Below are 8,099 nucleotides of genomic sequence, written 5' to 3' on the forward strand. Positions count from 1 at the left end.
TCATGCCCAAGGCCTTACTTAGGAATATTATATTCAATCTAAGGATTACTTCCCCCACCATGAGGTGTATTTAATTTTTCAACCCGGAGATGTATACTTGAAATGGTTGGCACAGTATATGCACTAGGTCTCTTAAAGAGCCATTACGCTTATGTTATAGGAAAGTAAAATGCAAAGAAAGAACCTACACTAGTGTTGCGAGAAAGTAACACACTTAACTCTTTATTGAATTGAATTATAGAAATAACAATTAAATGATAACTTATATTTCAACTTAGACCATCCACTATAACTACTCTTGCAGATGCTGCAAGAACATTCACAAAGTAAGATGTTGCAAGAAGAAACTTATAAATTCTACTTGAAACACTTTAAATGCTAAAAGTAAATCTAAACTACTCTAGTCTAATCCACCTCCCAAGTGGGCCCCTTTTGTTGGATTCTACTAATCTACTAACATAGAATGTAAACCAAGAATTACTTCATTATATTCCAAAACTCCTTACATAAGAACAATAAATAAAGCTGTCAAACAATTCACTACAAGAGTCAACAATGTTTTTTCATAAAATTTTCTCTAACCTCCAAAAATTATCAATTCCTTCCCTATAAATAGAGGATCCATAATTATTCTAAAATAGGAAAGAAAACAAACTAACTACAAATCCAATAGATAAGAAGAAGAAAATATAACAACTTGCGGTGCAAGTAATAAAGTTTGGATAACCAATTCAACACAATAGTAAATGCAAAGGGAATATAGTAACACTTCATCCATGCATTCCTAGAATAATAGCTCCTTCTTTTTAGTAGTCATGTCTAATGGTATCATTATGGTTCTTCCACCATAGCTGGGCCTTAAGAATCCTTCTTGAATGTTGTCGACCATACTCAAGCTTCTTCCCTAACAAGTTATTTATGATGCAAAATATTTGAAAATAAGCATAATCAAATTAAATCCAAATATTAGAACATGCACTCCAATGGTTATATGAAATATTGTATTATATGTATAATATTGCCAAAATATGACATACTATCTTCCCATGGGTTAACAATTCTATCTGGACTTAATCATAAGTTCAACTATGCATAAGTTCACACATGTCCTAGTAGTATTAAGATAGAGTATTTAAATTAACATAAATTAAAGGCAATAATTAGCCTCATCAATAGCATGTTGGTTTATCTTTTGGCTTTACATTACTCATTTCTCCATTCCTAAATGATTCTCCTCTCTTGATTCATGAATGTCCTAGTCCATTAGAATAGCTTGATGACTTCATAAGTTCTTCAAAGTATTTTATTCCTACCATTGGTCTAATCCATGCTCATGGTGCAAGCACCCATTGAGTCTTAAGAAGAAAATATAACAGCTTGTGGTGCAAGAAATAATGTCTAGATAACAAATTCAACATAATAAAAAATGTAAAGGGAATATAGTAACACGTCATCCCTACATTCCTAGAATAATAGCTCCTCCTTTGTAGCAGCCATGTCTCATGGTATCATTATGGTTCTTCCATTACTTTGGGCCTTAACTTTCTTTCTTGAATTTTGTCAACCATACTCCAGCTTCTTCCCTAACAAGTTAGTTATGATGCACAAATATTTTCAAATAAGCATAATCAAATTTAATCCAAATATTAGAAAACACATTCCAATGGCTATATGAAATATTGAATTATATGTATAATATTGGCAAAATATGACATACTATCTACCCATGGGTTAATGGTTATATTTGGACTTAATCATAAGTTCAACTAAACATAAGTTCACAAATGTCTTGAAAATATTAAAATAGAGTATTTAAAATTAACATAAAATAGAGGCAATAATTTGTTGGCAATATGGCCAATCAGTCAAATAAGATGAGATATGTGGTTGTCATTTATGGCAACATATGTTTTATAGTTTAGTTATGATTATTTGTGATGGAAAATTAACTAAGTATTTGACAATGATACAATAGCCGAGCTCTATTGATAATAGAATATTCCTTAAGAATATTCTCTTGCATAGTTGACTAGTGATGCATGACATCATCCTGATGATGTGTACCAGTGTGTGTGTGTGTGTGTGTATGGATAATCGAGTTCAAGTTATGAGGGAAATATCAATGTAAATACTTCACAGTACAAAATAGAGCATGTTAGCAAGTTGAGTTGTATGACTTAAAGTATTATTTTGATTATTAAGTCTTGATGAGTCAACTTTAAGGATGATATGTGAGTTGACTAAGGAAGGATTTATCAATATGTTTGATATAAGTAAAGAACTCCATTTGCAAAGAGAAGATTTAAGAAGATGTGATATGATCTGATATGATGTGATAATGTGAGATATAATGCAAGTTGATATATGTGTAGTTACCCCTGAACAAACTAGAGGAAAGATTGTCTACAGTTTACTAAAGGCTTTTATGAAGATCTTATAATCAGAAGAATTATGAAGTACAACAAGTGATCCAGTATTGTATATATATCTACTACTTTGAAGAACTTAACTGTATAGTTGCATGTTAGGGTAGTGGGCTCTTCTTGCACACATTTGTATATGATCTACTAACTCCTAATAGGGTTGAAGAAACTCTAACAAGGTTGAGGATTCTAACAAGGCCTAGTCTCCTAATAGGGATGTGAGACACTATACATTCTTCATAGACTCCTATTAGGGTCAATATCCTTAATTAGATTCTTTATATAGTGAATCATCTAGTGGGTTTCATCCCCATCAGGGTTTACCCTTGGCTAGGGTTTCCCTAGTTAACAAATATGGTGCTATGAGCTCTCTTTGTGTATGGTTGTTTATACTGTTCAAAATTATTGGTTTACTTTCTTATGCATTTGGAAAAGTAATTAATAATATCTAGTTGTGGGCAAAAAGATTGAAAATACTAATTCACCTCCACACACCCCCCCCCCCCCGCCCCCTCAATATTGTCCATTTTAAAAAATTGATGTCAGAGCCTAGTTATTTAGAAGAAGCTTAATAGCTTTAATAAAATCCCTATGGATATGGAACAATTGAAGAAGAATCTTGAAGATGCTCTTGAGAAAATTGATCTCCTTACTAATGAAAGAGATGGCCTAAAGGATAGATATGAAGATGCAAAATATTATATTAGTAAACTAAAGGACAAGATAGATAATCTAAAGCAAAAAGGATCTAGTGAACAAACTAGTAATGATGATATTGTAGATCTAAAAAACAAAAATGATATTTTGAAACAAGAGTTAAAAATAGTAGAACTTAAGCTAACTCTTAAGAAAAATGGAGGTAAGAATGATTCTGAAATAAAAGCTTAAAATGTAGATCTAACATCCCATTTAAGCAAAGTAACATCTAAGTTAGAATCTATCAAGTTGTAAAATGTAGAACTAGAGAAATAAAATATAATTGTGAAAGGTGGACTGGTGCAAACTAAATAGAAACTTGAAAAATTGTATACTAGTAGTGAAAAAATTGAAGAAAAAATATTTGTTCAAAGACCTAGTTATGATAATTTTGGACTTGGATTCTTTCTTGGAAAATCTACCAAGAAATCTATTGAGAGAAAAGAATCTGATACTCCTGAAGTCAAGAAAGATCTAAGCATGAGAAAATCTGATGATACATCTAAAGATAGAGAATGTTACTCACTCTGAGAAATATAAAGAATCTAATCAAGATGAGAAAAATAGAGAAACAAGAAAGGAATCTCATGTCAAATATTCTCCATGTGATGAACCTAAATATACTAGAGATGATTATAAAGGTAAGTCTTTTAAACCTATTTCAAATTTTTATTGTCATAATTGTCATGGATATGGATAGTATGTAGTAGATTGTAAGAAACCTAAATTTGATAATGATAATGCAAATAGTAGAATGTTTAGGAACACTAATCGTGCAGGCAACAAAAGAAGATCTCATAGCAATGAGAGTAGAGAAAGAAGACACATTTTTTGTTACAAATGTAATAATCTTGGACACATTGCAAAGAATTGTAGAGCACCTAACAACCAATATAACAAACGAAGAAGGAATGTACATGTATGTCAATTATGTAATAACTTTGGACACATAGCAAGATTTTGTAGAATGGATAGAAGAAACTTGAATAGGAATCAAAATTATAGAAGGAACAATAGAAAAAATGATGATAGTCTAAAGGAAGAAATGGAGGTGTAGAAAAAATATTTCAATAAAACATTTGTAAAGGAAAAAAAAAATTGGAAGTTCTCATATAGTTTTGGAAGAAATACATCCTAATACACCTGATAGGATAGTAAAGTCACTTATTGTCTATGACTCATTCTACCTAAATTAAACATTCTTAGTAAGACAGTGTGTCAACTTAAATAATAATAAAAATTGATGTTAGAAAGAATACCACAAGTTGTGCAGTTAGCAGTATATACTAGACACTAAGAGAAGTCTATAGTAAAGTGTGCATTGCTTGATATGATCAATATAAGATTATGCAGAAAATAATCTCTCTATTACATAGAGACAATATTTTGAATTTGTGGTAGATATGTATTTAATTTGAAGTACAAATTATAAAATATTTCAAGGACACAAATTTATTTAAAAGCATAATTTTCTTGTCTAAAATATTAAGTGCAATATTGAAGAGTGTTTGATAGCTATTTGAAGTGTTGAAGAAGTTTTCATAAATGCGTGATCACTGAAAGCCCTAAATGTGAAGTTGAGGTATTTCTCTAAATTTATCAAGCATATTTTTAGTAAAATCAGCTATGAAAAAACAAGAAGTGTTTGATATTAGTGAAAGACCTAGATATATCTACAAGAAATACCCATTTATTTCTCTACTTGATGATCCCATTGGAGTATTTTTGCAAGTACCAAAAAATGTTCTTCATGTCAAGGACATAAGAAGTTATATTCACTATAAGATAGAAAACATAGGAGATAATGAGATTCATAAAGAATTGGAGAAAATGTGTAACAATGATTTATCATTGAAATTGGAACATGCAAACTTAGAACCACTTAACCTTGTTGAATACATATTCTATACGAACTTTGAAAACCATGAGTGGACAAGAATAATTTTGAGCAGAGTTCATGATGACCTTCTATGGTTAGGAGATTCACTTATATGCATAGATAATGACCTAATTCACAAGGTTACTAGTTTGAGCAATAAAGGATGCAATCTCGTGAACATAAAGAATGTGCACAGAACTATTGAAACAAATCTCAACACAAGATTTGATGGTAGAAACATGAAGGTTAGCACCATTCAAGATGATGAAGTAAGACTCCTCAACAAAATTTTGGGCTATAAATTTCACCATGGATCTAGGTTAGATTCAGTCCCAGCTAGATTTCTTCACACGGCTTATGTGATGGCAGCAAAGGGTGAAAAAGTTAACCTATGTGATATTGTCCAAACTTAGTTGTTGGATAACATAACAAAAATCAAGAAGTTTAAGAGCGCATTCTTTAGGTTTGAATCCCTATTGACTCATATATTCTTCTATATAGTAAAGAAGTTTCTTGGTATTTCAAATTAGAACATAAGCAAGTGTGCAATGCAAATTATCACTCAAGTTTATAGATCTAAATTGGAAATAGTCAGAGACAATGATATTGATAGAATGATGAAATCATTCCAAGCTAAAATGAAGCAGAGGTGTAGAATACCACCTACACTGATAGAGAAATATAAGGATGGACTATGTTTCATGGTAGAAATAGATTTCACATGCATGGAGGTAGTAGTTCCTCGAGTAAAATTCATTGAACCTATGGGTTATGAAATGAGCATTGAACTAATTAACTGCTACGTGTAGATAATTCTATGTTCTGAAGTAGATTTTGGATGCCCTAGATGGGGTACATGTAATAAAAAGATGAAAGAGGTTCAAACAAGTCTAATGGATAAGGACACCAAGAAGAAGGTAGATAAAGTAACTGATTCTATCTTAAAAGAATTAGGAATGTCTAGGAAAGAATTTGAAGAGTTGAAATGGATAGCCTTAGAGGTGAAGGCTAGTGGTCAAACTAAAATACTAACTCCTACACCTATTGCAATGGCTAAACCTAATGTAGAGATCACAGTTACACAAATCAAGTGATCTAGCATTGTATGTATATCTATTACTTTGAAGAACTTAACTATATAGTTTCATGTTAAGGTAGTGGGCTCTTCTTGCACACATTTTAATATGATCTACCAACTCCTAACAGGGTTAAAGAAAGTCCTAAAAGGATTGAGGCTTCTAACAAGGCCTAGTCTCCTAATAGGGACTTGAGACACTATACATTCTTCATAGACTCCTAACAAGTTCAATATCCTTAACTAGATTCTTTATACAATGAATCATCTACTAGGTTTCATCCCCATCAGGGTTTTCCCTTGGCCAAGGTTCCCTAGTTAACAAATATGGTGTTATGAGCTCTCTCTATGTATGGTTTTTTATACTATTTAGCATTATTGGTTTTCTTTATTATGCATTTGGAAAAGTAATTAATAATATCTAGTTGTGGACAAAAAGATTGAAAATACTGATTCACCCCCCCTCTCAGTATTATCTATTTCTAACATAATTAGCCTCATCATCTGCCCCCTAGTAATTTTAATGCTTGTCCTCAAACATTCTTGGGCTGACTTGAATTCTATATTTATGTCTTTGAGGGTCATCATGAGCTAGAATAAAAGAAATTGTTCTTCTAAACAAATGGTAAAGATCCTAGGTGATGATCTGCAAGTAATTATTTGATCAACCAATTTGAGGGCATGATCCATCTTTTGCTTCTATTTTTCCAGTTGCTCTTTCAAGTCTACAATTTCTTCTGCTTGATCTACTATTACCTTTTGTATTTCCTTTTTCTCCTCTTTCCATTAGGCTATTGTTATCACATGTTTATTATATAACTAAAAAATAAGCGTCTGTAGGGTAACTTTCCTCTTCCCGATTATTTTTCTTAATCTATTCCCTCCATGAATATTCTAAGAACTTTGTAAATCATGTTTGCTTATAGGGAACTAGGGTAGTTTTTGAACAAGTTAACTGATGCATTATTGGGGCTTTTTCTTCTTTATGGCTTGGAGTATCATGTTGGCTTACTAGGGAATTATCTTGGCTTTCCTTCATCTCAACCTTACATTCCTCATTAGGGTTTTGAGGAATGTCTAGAATTCCAAGTTGATTGGGGGAATCATCCAAGACAACTTGTACTAGGGATTCTTCATTTGATGGTTTGGGTGAAGTGGACTAATTTTCTACAGACACTTTAGAAATTTTCCCTCTCATTCTAGGGCTTCTTCATACAGAGGTTTCTTCAAGCACCATGGCCTTTTTCCTACTAACCATTTTTGGTGTCTCTATTGCAGCAGTGGCTACTACATGACCCAACTTTGTTTTCTTTTTCTTTGACACTATAGGGTTTTTTTTTCTATTGCTAGAGCCAAGGTTTCTTCTAGTAATTTCCATTTTCTCTTTACTCAGGCAGAAGTAGGTACATTTCTCTTTTGAGTAGGTAAAGGCACATTTTCTTGCACATTTTTGGTTTCCACACCTGGAGTGCTTTGGTCAGTAGTTGCATCAATGGGGACTGCATTTTCTTTACTAGACTATTCATTAGGTGCAGCCTGAGGTTGTAGGGTCTTATGCTAGAAAAAAATTTCCCATGACATGGGAGAGGAATTTCTAAGAGATCTCTCTATGAGAAATTTGATTAGGGTGTGGTGAGTAATAGAGTTGTCCTTCCCTCTCTGGGTTTCCTCAACACTAATGCATAACATATTGTATAAGAAATTGGGAACATTCATTGGAAAAATATGCCTCACATAACTAAGTAACTTAAAATGTTGTACATGAAAATTTGAAAATCTTCCTTCAGGTAAATCACCTAACAATATGTACAGCCAAGTCATTGTATGGTGGAAAAAGACACATTCTTTTGCATCCTTGCTTGGTGATATCTAAAGGAGGGTCGCTTGGTATGAAAAAATGGGTCCTAGTTAATCTTGCATCGTGTGCATTGGGGTAGTGTTCTCCTACTACTAGTAGCCCAATTACTTCCACTATCTGCTCCTTTGTGGAAATAACTGTCAATCCCCATAGTGTTTCTTCACCTTC

This window comes from Cupressus sempervirens, chromosome 3, assembly GCF_028749045.1.
Source record: "Cupressus sempervirens isolate cs-2001-9-10 chromosome 3, ASM2874904v1, whole genome shotgun sequence".
Classification (NCBI taxonomy): domain Eukaryota; kingdom Viridiplantae; phylum Streptophyta; class Pinopsida; order Cupressales; family Cupressaceae; genus Cupressus; species Cupressus sempervirens.